The sequence below is a fragment of the Chelonia mydas genome, chromosome 1 (assembly GCF_015237465.2).
Source record: "Chelonia mydas isolate rCheMyd1 chromosome 1, rCheMyd1.pri.v2, whole genome shotgun sequence".
In the NCBI taxonomy this organism is placed as follows: Eukaryota; Metazoa; Chordata; order Testudines; family Cheloniidae; genus Chelonia; species Chelonia mydas.
This window is the reverse complement of record NC_057849.1, coordinates 282,201,867-282,218,534: the sequence shown is the minus strand read 5'-3', so window position 1 is coordinate 282,218,534 and position 16,668 is coordinate 282,201,867. Positions and strand designations below refer to the sequence as shown.

The 16,668-nt window shown below is 43.9% G+C and overlaps 1 long non-coding RNA gene across 1 annotated transcript; it reads right to left on the bottom strand.

Moving 5' to 3' along the window:
- Window positions 1-1,391: 1,391 nt before the first annotated feature.
- Window positions 1,392-14,244, bottom strand: LOC122462300. The gene is made up of 3 exons (XR_006284772.1): window positions 14,115-14,244; window positions 9,476-9,481; window positions 1,392-1,402 (listed from the first exon to the last, which is right to left on the bottom strand). It is a non-coding gene; the product is annotated as an uncharacterized LOC122462300 (long non-coding RNA).
- Between the last annotated feature and the right edge of the window lie 2,424 nt (window positions 14,245-16,668).

The window sequence follows — 16,668 nt, the reverse complement described above, 5'->3', positions numbered from 1 at the left end:
GGGGATAGGGAGTACAGTGATGTTTGCAGGCAGTTCTTCAGGCACTGCAGTGGGAGTCAAGACTTAAGCTGTTTTTTTGAAGCTTAACCAGGTACCTCAACATGTCTGATTGGTCCCTCACAATCTGCAGCAGCTCATCCTGATGTTATGCTCATTCTCGTGGGCTGCTCTCCTGCTCTCCATGTCCATGCCCAGTTTTTCAGACAATGAAATCCTCCAGGCTCTGAGCTCTGTGTCTGCTGTCCCAGAGGCGTTCATTATCTCACTGAACATGTCATCATGTATTCTCTCTTTCCGTCTTCTAATTTCCTAGAGCCTCTCCGCAGGTGTTGAGGCTGTGCTGAAGGCCAAGCTTTCCATTGCAATGCATGCAAACCACAAGGCAACCATTGTCAGTGCATACCCTGCACAGACTCTTCTCCCCACAGACCAACCCTTGACCTCCTGTGTACTCCAGGATGGAGCGTGTTTGGGTTGTAGAGTTGCCATGATCAGCTGGGCTGTCGAGCTCTCCACACTGATCAAACAGGAAATGGGAATTCAAAAGTTCCCGGGGCCTTAAGAGGGGAGGGACTGTTTCCTCTGTAGCTGGCTGCTGTGCAGTGGAGTTGAAAATGATCACCAAAGCAGTCACAGCAGAGCATTGTGGGACATCTCGTGAAGGACAGTTCAGTCGACTTACACAACGCTGTGTCTACACTGCCTTTCTGTTGATGCATCAACATCAAATTAAGTGCTACACCTCTCATGGAGGTGGAGTAATTAAGTCAACATAACAGGCGAGTTAGGGCAGCAGAAGGGATCTGGTAGTATAGATTCAGACATTATTAGGTTGATGTAAGTTGGCTTTCATCAAACTAAGTCTGTAGTGTAGACCAGGCCTAAACTGCACATGTGTAATTCACATCAGTATTGAGAGCATGTTTCCTATTGAAGTCATAGAAGAAAGACTCTGTAAAGAGCCTGAGCCTGTGAGATGCTGAGCAGCTCATTCTTGCTGCTAAGCCTCCTCAGCCTCCACTGACTTAAATGGGAGTAGAGGGTGCTCAACAGCTTTCAGAAGGATCTCAGCACCAGGCAGGATTGGCCCCAATATTTTGACTTCCACTATAAAAATAGCATCACTGTCTCAGCTAACACAACTTCGGGCTACATTCACTTCTAGAAACCTTCCCTAAAGAACTGATATGGGACAATATGTGTAGTGCACCTGTCCCTCCAGCTGTCTACACTATTCTCCGCCCCCCAGCTCCTGCAAATATCCAGAGTTCTAGAGGAGTTTCTGTTGGCCCTCGGACAGGGAGCGGGAATGGTCCCATGAGGTAGTACTCTGCCCTTTACTGTGGGCAGTGGGGATGAGCCAGGCCAAAATAAGGATACGTTAATATTTTTGTCACCATAGCTGCTATAACAAATCTGTCCCCATGCTAAAGCATTTGTCAACACCAAAGCTAACATTTCAGGAATCATCTAAACTTCTTCTGGTGCATGCAGTGAATACATACGAGGAGGAGGAACTGTAAAGCACGTAGATCAGGCGTGGCCAACCTGTGGCTCCAGAGCCACACTCAGCTCTGGAGCAGTTAATATATGGCTCCTTGGATAGGCACCGACTCCGGGGCTGGAGCTACAGGCGCCAACTTTCCAATGTGCCAGGGGGTGCTCACTGCTCAACCCCAGGCTCTGCCACAGGCCCTGCCCCCACTCCACCCCTTCCCACCCCCTTCCCTGAGACTTCATTGCCCTTCCTCCACACCCCCCCCAGCCTCCTGCATGCCACAAAACACCTGATCAGGAGATGCAGGGAGGGAGCGGGAGGCGCTGATCGGCGGGGCTGCCAGTGGGTGGGAGGCACTGGGAGCAGGTTAGGGGAGCTGATGGTGGGCTGCTGACATATTACTGTAGCTCTTTGGCAATGTACATTGGTAAATTCTGGCTCCTTCTCAGGCTCAGGTTGGCCACCCCTGACGCAGATGATCAACTTACAGCTTAAATCTAAAAGGAAATCATTCTTTTTGACAAAGAATATTTCAAAAAGAAGGCAATAATGCTGAAAGGAACAACAGAGTGAAATCATCATGGGAACAAATGAAACCTGAATGTTTCTATTTCATGCCTCCTTTACGCATAATTGCTTTGATTTTCAACAGTTAGGATAACAAAGGAGGCTTTTCCCATTGAGACTGTAGGCTCCACATCGGCGTGCAGTTGACCTTTATGCCTCCTCTATGCTAAATCATTGATTGCCATCCCATCAAAGTGAATGAATTTTTTGGCACTACTTCCTTACGACAAACAAAGAACAATATTTATCTTGAAACTGTGTCACATAGTGTGGAACATCCACGCAAGCATGCAATTCCAGCTTCCCAAAACTTTGCCAAGATCATCTATATCTGTGGTCAGGGTTTCCATATATATATACTATATCCAAAGATGAGCCTGAACAAAAGCTATGGATCCAAACATACTCCATCTATATTGATAATCAGACACAAAGATGTGACCTTTATGGCTGGAACCTGTCTCTATAATGAGGCAAACTAAAATCCTGGATTTGACCACCACTCATGCTATTGGGGAAGTTCAGATCTCTAATAAGCGCTGAACTTTGCTGTTTAGATCCATCCCTGCTACCATCAGTGTACAGAACCAAAATAAAGTTTATGATCCATAGTGTATTATTATTTAATATTTATATTATGATGACACACAGATGTCCAAGTCAAGATGGGGGGGGGGCATTTTACTAGATACTTTATATGTATAGCAAGAGTAGTAAGAGAAAATCTGTGCTCCAGAGCACTTATTGATAGGAAAAAATGGATGTGTTATATACATTATTCACTAAGAAAATTAGAGTCCTTTAACTTTCCCAAGTTGTAGGTCCAATGCTTGCTTTCCTACCTTTTGTATTCCATGCCAAATATTTGCCCATATTTGCCCACTAAGTCCGGGAATGCCAATCATAGACAATAAAGGGCCAAATTCTCATTGGGTGTAAATTTGCACTGCTTTATTGACTTCAGTGTAGCTATGATGATTTACCCCAAAGGAGCACCTGGCCCAAAGACTAAATATTGCAGTATAAAAACACCATGTTCCGTAAGCCAATCCTAAAATGACTCAAGGGGGAAAACATTGGATACGGATATATGTAGGATGCTTACTCCAAAACCTCTCTAGAGAATCTATGTGAACTATTTCCTCACAAAGCATGTCAACAAAGGAGGATTATAAGGTCACAAGCCTTCACTCAAACCCCAATCTGTACTACATTTGTACAAGAAACAAAAGCTGTGTTACTGATAATTGGTCCAATTTTTCATAACTAACATTTCACATCCATTTGCAAAATGTCAAATACACATCAGAGATAAGAATCTTTCTGGAAATCAAGATGTATCTAAATAGCATCCTCCATTGCAACAAGACCCATGCCTTGGAAAAGTACCATTTAATACAGGCATTTGTGTGCCCATGCACATTTCCCCAGACATGCCTCTAACTGAAAACCCAACTGCTACATGAAGACAACCTTCCACTAATTGCTGTTGCAACAATGTTATTTGGATTACTGGTGCATAAATCTGGTTGAGCTCTTGCACCATCAAACTAGCCATTCATGTGCAAATATGAAGTGATGCACCTCCCAGATTATGACAACATAGCACATAGCTTAATGATGTGCTTATGAGTCTTCTGATGCTGTGAAGATGTGAGATCATTGGACCAGTTACTTGACCACACTAAATCTCTTTTGTGACATTCTAGCCCATTTGAGAAAACTTAAACTTTGTTTAAGTGGCCACCTGAAGATCTCCTTTGCACAGAGAAACCCTCCAATTATGTAGAGTTGGCATAGCCACCTCTACATCACCTTCATCATAGTTTCTGGCACAGGAGGCGTGTCAGAGCATGGCCAAGGGAAATGGAAATGGACCATGGCTGGAATGCTTCTGGGCTCCAGCAATCCCCAACTGTGGAGTTGTGCAATGAGGCACAAATTAGAGCAGCCTTGACATTGCTTTACATTGAATGTCCAGCCCCAAGGTTACTGGGGACATACAACCAACTTTGTCCCCTCAGGACCTGCAATGGGCAAAGCTTGTCTGGAATCGAGACTCTCACCCATTATATCTTAAAGTTACTTGTGTATGGAAGTTAAAAAAAGTCACATATGCCTAACTACAAAATTCCTGAATAACACATTCATATTTTCCATTCCATCAATGCATAGCTGTTTCCCACACATGCCCTCATGGCCTCAGAGCACTCTGCAAGCAGCCCTTGCCTTTGTTTCCCCAGTCAAGAGGCTTTTTCAATCATTCATAAATCCTTTTGTCCAGTCACAGCTCTTCTCAGGTTCTGGTTTATTAAATTAACAAAACATTCAAAATTAAGGTCTCAAGTCCATTCATTTGCCTCCTCATTGGGTCACTCCCTGGCCTTTCAGGTTTCTATCCTGGAGCTCCCAGAAGCCTCTGTACTCCCACTCTGTTTTCCCTGAGAACTGTCTCTCTCTGCAGGGTCAGCAGCCTGACTTCTTCCTGCCGTTCTTTATAGGGGGATCAAATGATCCTTGCCTAGGTGTGCCTCCTTAGTAACTATGGTTGGTTGGCCCATAAGCACCTAGCCTTGAGGGGAAAGCTAGTTGCACGCTCCTTGATGCTCCTTCCTTATTGGGCATCATTCCTTCATCCTCCACTTCAACCAAGTCTTAAGGTAGTAGTATTCATGCTCTCCTCCACATGCTTTGGAGAATACAGGCACACACAAATTTGGCACACCTTTCCACAAATCCATTTCACCTGTGGGTCATCATTAGAATGGCCAAAGCTTTCAAAAGTTGTTCTGGTTTCCTTGTGGCCCTTAGTGTACGCTAATCCAGCAGCACATCCCAGAGTCCCCTGGGCTGTCGTACTATCCCCAACAATAGAATATATAAAACATATTTTATGCTGTAAATAGCATGCCCCACGGGAGTCTCCACATACCCATCACTTTCCGTTATGTACATCAGCCCAAACAGAAATATACAGTATCCTGTGCTGAAAATGCTCAAATCAGACTTAGTAATAGAACAATTAATTAAAACAGGAATGTGCTAAGGCCTGGCCTCATTCACATATCTCTCAGTATGTGACAATGCATTCTGAAGGTTCAAAAATGGAAGTCCCAGTTTGAAACTATGTTCAGTCTTCCCCACACCTTGCTCTGTTAATAAATAATTTGCTCAGATAACAATTCATTGCTATGTATGATTCTTGTTTTGATGGAGAGTTCCCCTACATTCACATTACATATTTTCTACAAACACACCTTGAGAGCTGATAAGAATGTGTGGGTATGGTGACTCTGTGTACTTCAGTAGTTGGTACGTTATTGATAAGGAAAAATCTGGTTATATTTGATGAAGGAACAAGGAGGAAAAAAGAACACCCTGGCAGATACATGCTACAGAAATGTTCATGGAGGAATATTGTAAGTCAGCCAAAGGTACAACTTACATAGCGTTATGTTATATATGATACAGCCTTATTTAGGGCTAGTCAAAAATTTTCCCTCTGTTTTTCAGCAGAAAATTGGGTTTTTAATTAAACAAAAAAAGTTGTAAAGTTTGTTTTCCGTGGAAAATTTTGATTTTTCTTTTAAAAAATGAATGCACAAAAATGTAAACGTTTTCAGTTTAAAGCTAAAAGCAAAATATTTCAATTTGGAAATGCCATCATAGTGGCATGTGGGAGTTGAAGTATGGTTTTCTCACATCCCCATTCTCTTCTGTGGGCTGGGCTTCCCAGCCAGACTTCATCCTCAGTGGTGCACTACAGCCATAGGTATCCCATGATGCAGTCCTTCAGCCACTGAGAGAGGAGACCCTGCTGCATCATGGGAGATTTATTCTGACCAAGCAGCCTGACTTTTAGAGGAAAATGGGAGCAAGAATCACCCAAATTACCCTAACTATAACTCGTAGGAGAGATTGTGGCAGCATTTCTGAACGGAAGTATTTCAGGTTTTGGGCAAACTATTGTGGGTTTTGATTTTTTGTTGAAAAGAGAAGAGATTTTGCTGAAAAACTTTTTTTTTTTTTTTGTCAAAATTTTCTAAGGAAAAACAGCTATTTTCCAAACAGCTCTAATATTAATTTATTTATTTATATTACAGCAGCACTTAGAGGCCACAGCTGAGATCAGAGACCCGTTGTGCTTGGGGCTATACAAACACACAGTAAGAGACAGTCCTTGCCCCAAAAAGCCTACAGTCTAAACAGACAAGACAGATAAAGAGTGGGGGGGGGGGAATGGTTATAAAGAGGCACAGACAGTCTTGGAGCACCTGTGCCTGTCTAAAGTTCAGAATCATGGGTGAAATCCTGGCCCTAAAGAGGTCAGAATTAATACCCCTGCCTCCTCCCACCAGAACAAGGCGGAAGCAGGGAAGGAATAGTGGTGCAGAGGAGTTTCTCGGAGGCCCACTGCTGCTTTCGGCTGCTTCTGGGGTGGTGCATCTTATATACTACCCCTGGCTCAGGGCTGTGCGTAAAGAGACAATCTAGCCCATGGAAATAGCAGCTAACAATTGGTGTGGAGAAATTTTGTGCTCTTGAGCAAGGAAACAAACCTCACTGGTTGAGAATGTCTGAAAAGTATTAGTGGGGAAAATCCTTTCCCATTCAAAATAAACAACCTCTTAGGAAGACATCCTCTGTATTTTGAGATACTAGACAAAGATTATTCAGCTTTTATTGTCTCCAATTTTCTGACAAAAATAGTTCTGCCAAAATAAAAATGTTGATTAGATATGCACAACAACACATAAAAATAATCCTTAGACACGCTAGAAAAAATGTCCGTTTTGTGCTTAACTAAATTTTTGTGGTGAGAGTAAAATCTCAAGGAATTTTATGGGAAACCTTTGCACTGCAAAACCACACACAACTATGCAGCACTCAGTGAAAGTTGTAATTGTTTAGAAAATGTAAAAGACAAGCTAATTGGAGAGGCCTAACAGAAAGGGGTTCATTCCCCACCCCCCAAAAGGAAATAAGGACAAGAGGCAGGTAAGAGAAAGTAGGAGTCCAGAAAACATGAGTTGCTACTCATTGTGTGATGGAGCAGAAACAAACATGTACAAAGGGGGCGGGGAAGGGGGGGGACTAGCAGCAATCCCCATCAAAGCAAAACAGAATTGTATGGGATAAGACACAGCAGTTTAAGAAGTAACCAAGGTGTCTACTCTTTTGTTTTCACGTTTCTAATGCAATATTTCTAAACAGAGGCAGGCGACTCAAAGGGCCAAAAGGAGATGAAGAAAGCTGTTTTGGAAATGATAAACCAGCTTATTATGAAATGCACATAATACTAGAGCTCCTTCCACCTGCTCATGTAGAACAATAGCTTAAACCAGGGGTTCTCAGCCTTTTCCTTTCTTAACCCCCTCCCCCCCAACATGCTATAAAAACTCCACGGCCCACCTGTGCCACCATAACTGGTTTTCTGCATACAAAAGCCAGCACCAGCGTGAAGGGGTAGCAAGCAGGGTGATTGCCTGGGGCCCTATGCCACAGGGGCCCCTGCAAAGCTACATTGCTCAGGCTTCAGCTTCAGCCCCGGGTGGTGGGGCTCAGGGCTCTGGGCTTCAGCCCCATGCAGCGGGGCTTCAGCTTTCTGCAATGGGCCTCAGCAAGTATAATACTCACCCTGCCTGGACCCCCTGAAACCTGTTCACGCCCCCGCAGGGGGCCCTGGACTCCTGGTTGAAAACCACTGGCTGAAGCCAAAGAATAGGAACAAAAAATGGTAGCCTGCCTGTTATTGTTTCTTCAAGTGCCAACGATGAGTGCCTCTTCCATATATACAGTTTGTAGCTAAGTCATTCGCAAGAATTGAAAAAGTTTTCACTTAGCCGATAGGAAAATAAAATTGACCAGAATGCCAATGCAAAGTATGGTACAATGCAGAACAGCTGACAGTTTGCTAGATGGATGCAAAAGATGTAGCATTTTGCATAGTCAAAATCTTTCCAAATATTTACACCAGAGCCAGCAGTGACAGGGGTGCTCTGAGCCAGGGACAAACACCAAAGGACTTTCTGGTTGACAGAAGCCCTCAGGAGCACAGGGGGAGTGTATGCTAGAACAGGCACTTCAACACATTTTGACAGCCTTTGGAGGAGGGCAGTGGTTACTCCCACAGTGCTAACCCTGTTGACTATGGCATCACCCCAGCTCTTTGGGGAGGTATCTATCACTAGAATCCAGTCAGCTTTCAGTCTGAGGGTGCCAGGGCACAGACTGTAGTTACCCTTTGCTCAGGTGCAAAAAGGGAGAGTGCCTTGTGTCCCTTTTTTAACTCCACTGGACACCCATGGAAGTCTAGCAATTAATTCATTTACTTGTCCTCTTCTACAGTAGCCAGGGATGACATGCCCTGTCTAAAATCAGTGAATAGTAAGGAGACGCTTTCAGTATGTTGGCAGTCAGAGCTACCAGAAGGCCAGCCCTGCCAGAAGGATAGCCCTACCAGAGAGAGGCAGCTTTGATGGGGGCGGGGGGGTTGTACACGCCACCAGCTTCTTCAGGGGGAAGAAGAAAATGCAGCCCTAGTGGGAGGGAGCCCCCTAATCCAATCGCAGGGGAGTATGTACTGCTGCATTAGGATTCCACCTCCTTGTTTGTCTGCCTTCTTGGGTGTCTCAGAGGAGGTAACCTTCTTCAGTGTACCTCCTTGTAGGGTGGTTGAGAGGCTACAATTGCTCTTCTTGACAATGCACATTGAGAGCCTCGGATGGGGGGAGGTGTTACATAAATACAAAGAAGAAAATATCGGAGAGTGAAAATTACCATGGAAAATAGTGGTGTGTTGCTTTCGTCACCACTCCTTGAACTTGATGTGTCCAGTTAGATTGCAAACTAGGCTATTTATAGAGCGTTTTAGAATGTAATTTAAATATATATCAATTACTATTAGACACATGTTGGATTTTCTGTTACATCCCAGGGGGTGACTATAACCAAACCTTCTGCCTTTGGGTGGGAGCCCAGGCACCAGTGAGCGGCAAAGAAACGGGTGTACAATAGAATAGTTCATCTGTTAAATTGACCCGCAGTACTGCAATGATGCAACAGATGGCAGAAGAAAACACTGAAATAATATTACAAAACAGAACAGGTGTTCAGCTGTTGCTGAGATGCACTGGGCTGAAAGGAAGAAGGAGCTAATTCTGACCTAGCTGTGATTTTATCTTTTCATCTAGTTGTTTTAAACTGTACTCATTGTGTGTCTGGGATATCAATATTTCTGGAGTTTACGTTGAACTCCGCCCTAGAACATTAAACGTTATCTACTACCAGGCTGGCTGTGAATGTGTCCTTTCACCTTCTTATTTTACAGTTTTTTCATAGGCATGGGGTATTGCTAGTTTTGGATGCTACACTTTTGTTAACCTCTTAATATTCACCGTCCCAAGGGACATTGATCTTCTACATTCTCAGAAATGTGAGTGAAATCCCAAATTTAGGACTTCTGAGCAGATTATTCCATAGTCCTCCAAATCTTTTTTCATTAAAAGAGTTTCTCTTCCTTCTGTTTTTACAATAATCAGTTTGCATGCTGGGGACACTGCCTGGTACATGGTGGAGTTTGCCAAAAGAAAGGATGAAAACACCAAGAAAGGTGTGAACCCATTCGTTTTAGTCGTATGTTAACAAAAGTTATCAAAGTCAACAACGCTTTGTTTTCCTGAAAATGTGGGTGAAATCACACGTGGAACTGCAAAGAGGAATTTCTGTGTGGGGACTAAGCATGCGAAGATGAACTGAGCCACCTGGTCTGATCCTTGAACCTCAGAACTGAATTGTGCTGGAATAGGAGTATGTATAAATTCTCTCTCTCTCTCTTCAGGACAATCACAAAAATGAGAAGGGTATCTAGGTATATCTCCTAACACTATCTGTAGCCTCCTGAGCAAAACTGTAATACAAATAAACAAACTGCTGAATTTCTGCTCTCCCACTTCCCATAGTGACCCCAGAGACTCTCTTCTCCCTCTCATGCTCTATTCAGAAACTTCAGAACTGAGCTAGCTGATCCTTAACCCCAGTGCTGGCTCCTTCTTTCCTCCGGGCTGACCCTGCTCTGCACCTCTCCTTCCCCAGGTATAGTCTAGAAAATGAAAGAAAGGCAAGACTTCTGTTGTTTTAAGACGTTTTTAATTTCTCCCACTGTGCAGCTCCTACCTGTCCATCCACCTGGAGTGCAGTGCTGAGCCTGCTCATTGCAACACATATGTACCACATCCCCTCACCAACTGAGAAGACAGCATTGCATGTGGCACAGAGGGATCTTCGTGATGAGCTGTGTCAGGAAGTCAGATTAATATCCACTGGGCAGCACAGTAAGAAGGACTACAAATATTGGGCCTGATTCTCATTTACAGTCAGGCTCCTTTACTCTGTCACAGTGGTACAAAGGGGACTGAGTGTAAATGAGAATAAGGTCCATTTTTTTAAAAAATCATCATTTCTCTCATGCCTCACCCAGGAATAGGCAACAAATGAGTATACAAAATGTTCACATTGGCTGACCCTCTACCTGCGTGTCTGTCTTCCCATTCATGCATAGGTGGCCATAAAAGGGAACAGTGAAATGCAATGGCGAAATGCCAGAAAACAGCCTCACAGATGCCACTACTGTCCTGAACTTACAAATCTGGAAAAGAAAACTTGACCACTTTATTTACCGTCCATCTCTGTCCCTGCTTCTCCCTAGATTTGGCTTGCGACCATGCTGTACAAATTAAAGTTGTTTGTGTTTTTAAATAAGAACAACTGTGTTAATTTCACCTGCATTCAAAACAAAGCAAAACAAAAACATCTGGCAAGTGGAAAGAGAAGAAGGAAATCAACAGGAAAATAAATAGTAGTTTTAAGCTTCTAAAGAGGGTATTAAAATTATGCAGATTAAAGAACAATAAAAAGCTCTGAAACACCTTGATGATGTCCTTTTAGGTGCACATGTGTGGTTTTGATTCATTCACACATGCTCTAGCCAGCTATCCAACCAGATTGCAAAAAGGGTATGTGTGATTTCCCCCCTCCCACCCAACCCCCAGAAATGTTTACCGTAAAACAAGCTGAACAAGTTTGGTCTCTTTGTAATGAACACTGTTAATAATTTCAAGAATACAAATACTTGCTGCTTTTCTTTTTCTTTTATACCAAAACGAGCTGTAAGACATTCCATTTATTACCTACCATCGGGCACTTCTAATGCACCCATTGTTGTCCTATCTCGGCACCAGTTACAAGGATTAGTAGGAAGATAGAATCACAGGTATCTGTCCAAATCATCGCCCTTTCCTTGTTTGTTGGCTTCTGTTACTCAGGAGAATGTTGCTGGGACATTCCTGCCACTCCTTTGCTGAAGTAAAATCTGTGTAAGGGCATGGGTCTTGCAGCATGTTCTGAACCTAGCAAAATGTGGGCTCACCCTGACCTCCAGTGGCAGTGAATGACACAGCCTATGACTTTCTACCAAGAATGCTCTGGCCCTACTTGTGCGAGTTTCACCCTGCTAGTTAAAGTGCCCTGTCTCTAGCAGCTGCTGTGGCAGGCCAAGGTGGGAGAGGTACTCTGGATAAGTTTCCTTGGAAACTTTAGAGAGGCTGAACTAGATCTGCAGTAAAACAGAAAGCTATTGCAGGCTGCAGAGCATCAATACCCGGTGCGTTTTGGAGTCTGTTCCATAAATAGGCTAGCCACCGCATGCTGGGCCAGCAGCAGTTCCTGTGCTCCCTTAGCATTTACTCTCAGGCAGAAAAATACTGCAGAAGTCCATTGTGAAGGGAATGAAAGAATAAAGCACAGTCACTTGCCTCTTGCCCTGAAACCCTGGTATGTAAAATGACAAAAATCAACAACCAGCTCTGCTTGCCAGGCGAAGGATTTCAGCAACTCTTCTTATCTGGGTATCCAGAAGCAATGATGGAACCCTGAGACTGAGCACTGCCTTGACTTCTGGGAAGCAGAGCAGGATTAAGGCACAGGCATTATAGGCCCATGTCTAGGGGCCTCAGATCCTGGAGTTATGTGGTCACATCAGAATCTCAGAATTTAATTTTAAAATCCCAGTAATTTCCCAGCGCTTATGGTTGCAAAGAAAATCTCCAGAACATGACCCAATGTAAACAATGCAGAGATGTCTGCCTGAGTCTGCAGACAGCATGAAACAAGGGCTCAGAGAGAGGTAAACTGCTGCATACATCCCAATGAAGTGTTAACTCCAAGACCTGTGTTGTAGTGAGCACCTCTCCACCCACACCACCACACCAGCAGATAGTTGTGTGTATGGCAGGAGAAGAGTGCAGCATGCCCAGCTGAACCATCCAAGTAGAAACTGACTGCTGGGGTAAGTACTGTGGAGACTCCCCCTGCTACCATTCCTGCCTTTATAGAAGGCATAAGCTTTTTGTTTCTGCTCTCCTAAGGGAAGTGGGGAGAGCCTGTTGCCACTGCTTGGGAGCACAAGAGGGTCTCATGCTGCTGTCCTTGCTTCTCAGGAAGCCCCTGCCACCATCACTCCCTGAAGAGCAGAATCATGGCATAGGGGTAGGATGTGGGAGCGAGCCTACAGGATGTCTCTGTGACATGGTTTGCCTAGGGTCCCGTATCGATGGATTCCAACTCAGCTGGTGAGCAGATGGCTTAGATAGGACGGGCGTGGACATAGCGTCTGCCAGCTCTGCCTTCATGGTCTGGAATTTTTTGACAGATTCAAAGTTTTATGCTGATTTGTGAAAAGCAAAAGTTTTTGTGACATGGAATTCTGTTTTCCAGCCAGCCCTATTTACTATTGCTGCAGTTTTACATGTCTATCTTAGGTACTTCTAGGGTGCCTATTACCAGGAGGTCTAAGCGCAGTATGCATTTAATCAAAAAAATCACTGTAACTCATTGTAACAGTGTATTAAACATTCTGGCCAAAATGTTCAAAGATGGGTGCCTGAAGTTAGGCCCCTGACTCCATATTTATGCACCTAAACAAGAATGATTGTATGCCAATCTCACCACCCCAGCATGTATTTGTATTTGATTCCCCCATTTAGCCCTCCCCATTTCCCCTAATTCCATCCATTCAGGATCTCGCTGTCTTTTTCAAAAAGAAAATTGACAAAATCTGATGTGACCTCCCTTCCTCCCTCATCAACCACTCCTCCCTTGTTCTTCTCAGGTTCACACTCTGTTGATGTGCCTTCCCCATGCAATACAAATATGCTTTAGACTCTCTCATAATGAAACGTCCCATTCTTAACCCAATTGCCTCTCCAACTACTATCCCATATCCCTTCTCCTGTTCACCTCCAAACTTACTGAAAGGCCATCTACAATCACTGCCTTGAGTTCTTTTCCTCCAATTCTGTCTCCAATCTGTTTTATGCCCTCTACCCTCCACTGAAACTGCTCTCTCCAAATTCCAGAGCCTATCAACTCTCCTGATCCTCTTTGACCTTTCAGTGGCTTTTGATGCCCTCGCCCACTCACTGTTTCTTGAAATCCTGTCCTCCACTGGCTTTTGAGGTGCCTTCTGACATGTTGTCTGGAGTGGCTCATGACTCTGCATGCCTAGCTCAGGGCAGACTCTCACAAAGCAGGGCAGAAACCCCAAACTGGTGGTATGTTCTACAATTAGATTTCACAAACCCAGAAACAGGTTTCAGAGTAGCAGCCATGTTAGTCTGTATTCGCAAAAAGAAAAGGAGTACTTGTGGCACCTTAGAGACAAACCAATTTATTTGAGCATAAGTTTTCGTGAGCTATGAAATCCGATGAAGTGAACTGTAGCTCACGAAAGCTTATGCTCAAATAAATTGGTTAGTCTCTAAGGTGCCACAAGTACTCCTTTTCTTTTTTAGAAACCCAGTAACAAGTGTGAACTCCCAAAGCACTGTAACAGTCTTATCATGGAGTCACAGACAGTCTCCTTGGGTATTGCAGTCTATCTTGCCACCCAGGCAAGCTGAAATATGTGATAGATGGTCAGTTTACAACAAAATCACAACAATATTCAGGTTACTCCCAGTCCCAAAGGGCCAGTCACTTACCCCAGGTCAACTGTACTCAGATCTCAAATCAAAGACAATGCCCGTAGCCAATCCTGTAATAAACTAACTAAAGATTTTTTAACTAAGAAAAGAAATGAGAGTTATTTACAAGGTTAAAACAGGAAACACACACACACAAGAATTACAGTCTTAGATATAAAAAGGTAATATAAGCGTCTATATAAATAGCTCTATATGTCCTTTAGGGCTATCCCATGCCAAGCAGCATGGCGATCTCTAGCTTATGTTTAGGAAACTTTGCCGCTCAGACTCCAGACAGCATAAAGATCCCAGTTTCTCCTTGTCAGGGATTTTTATCCCCTTCAACTCAGAATCCAAGCTGGTGGGATGAGTTCATGCACAGGCTGGCCCTTCCTGGAGGGAGTGAGGAATGCAATCAACAAGGTCTCTGTCCTTTGATGCTACACAATGCCTCATTTGCCTTCAATGGGCCATCTTGCATGCAGGATGAGCACTTCACTTTAACTAATGCTTCCTTTCCTGTTTGGTGAGTTACACAATTACAAAGGTTTACAATGTAAACACTCAGTGTAAGTTTATCCCCTGGGATACAGATATAAGTAGGATTAATGCATGCAGCATCCTACAAGCATTCCATAAAGTCTAAACACTGAACACATTCTTATAATCTGAATATCTATTTTAATTACGCTAATCCACAGGTAAGACAGACTAGCTTCCAGCTATGCATTTGTCAGTGTTCAGTGAGGTCCCTGGTCTGCCAGCATCACATCCTCCTCTCCTGGTTATCACTCTGATTGCTCCTTTGGTAGCTCCTCCTCTTCCTCACATCCTCTTTCAGTGGGCATGCCCCAAGACTCAGCCTTGGTCCCCTGCTCTTCTCTCTCTACCACTTATCTTGAGGTCTGCTTATCTGAAAGCATCAGTTCAAACACCATCTTCCTGCAATGACTTACAAATCTATCTTTCCACTAAAGACGATCTTTATCCTCTATCCAATCTCGGTATCTCAGTCTGTCTCTGTGCTATCTCTTCATGGATGTACAATTGGCAACGTAAACTCAAGATGGCTAAAACTGAGCTTTTGATCTCCTCTCCTGACACAATTTTTCCATCACTGTGGTCAACACCACCACCCTCCCACAATCTGCAGGTGTCATCTTTGACTAAACATCTAGGATTTGTCCTCCATAATATTTCACAGATTCAGCCCCTTCTGTCTCTCCAGCCTGCCAACGCTCTTATTCAGGTCCTCAACATCTTGTACCTTGTTTATTATAACCTGCTCTCAGCCTTGATGCCAGCCACATTTCTCCCTTTAAGTCCAATCAAAACACTGCTGCTAGGAGCATCTTCCTGGCTTATCACTATGACCATATCACCTTGCTCTTTGCATCCTTTCACGGACTCCACCTCATCAAACACAAGCAGCCTGTCTTTGCCTTTAGGGCCTTAACCATTTAACCCCGCCTTATCTATTGACTCCCATCTTGCATTGGCAATTGGCAAGCTGGGACTTCTGTTCGTCCGTTAAGTTATCTTTGCTTTATTCTTGCCTTGTCCTCCCAACTTACCTTCTGCTCTGTTTGTCAGACCCTACAGAGCCTCCTTGCCTGCAGGTAGCACCAGGAAACTCCTCACCCTTACAGGGATAGCCTGTCATTTTAACAAGTTTCCACTACATCAGAGGGCAGGAATTGTCTTCTTTGTTATTTGCCTGTACAATGCACAGTGCCTAGCACATTGGGATGCTGATCTTTGACTGGGATGCCTAGGGGCTACTATTTATCCTAATCATTATCACCATCTGATTTTCAGAGGTACTGAGCACTCACACCTGTTATTGGTTTCAGTGGGGGCTGCAGGCACTCAGCACTCATGCAAATCAAGTCATTTTTAATAAGTGCCTCAATATGGACTTAGGTATCTATCTTTAGGCACCAATCATACATAGCTACAGCTAACTGAGATTGAGTCTCAGGGAACAGCCTGAATTAGAGTTGCTGTCCTCACCAAATTCTGGACAGATTAGCTTGTGATTTCTCCTCTCTTTTCCAGTGTTCTCTACCTTCGGTTCAGGTATCTACTTTCTCCTCTCGTTTTCTTCTGTAGAACACTGAATGCCTTTCTGTTGTCTCCAAACAATAGCAGCGTCGATGGCCATGGTATAATTCATTGGGCACACAAGCAAGCGGTTGGCAGATGCCATGGATCCAAATGGTTTGTCAGCTGGTAGGCCCCATCTCACTTGGTCCAATTATAAGATATGAAAAGGGATCAATTCATGCCCCTTTTGTGTATGAACTTTGCCACTACCATGGCTCATGAGTCATGCTCGCATTCCATCTTTGAGCTAATGGTCTGGTCAGAGACCCGAGCACCGGACTGACTGTTTTTTCTGAGAAAAGGTATTCCTCCCAGATGCTGAGTTATTAATATTACCGCATGCCTACTTAAGTCTTAGGAATCAATGTCGGCCTGGTATGCCTTGGTATAGGTTGCAGTACTAAATTGCATAGGGCTTTGAGACAGCTAATGGTTATTAATGGCCACTCTCATTGTTATACATTTGCAGAATATGGG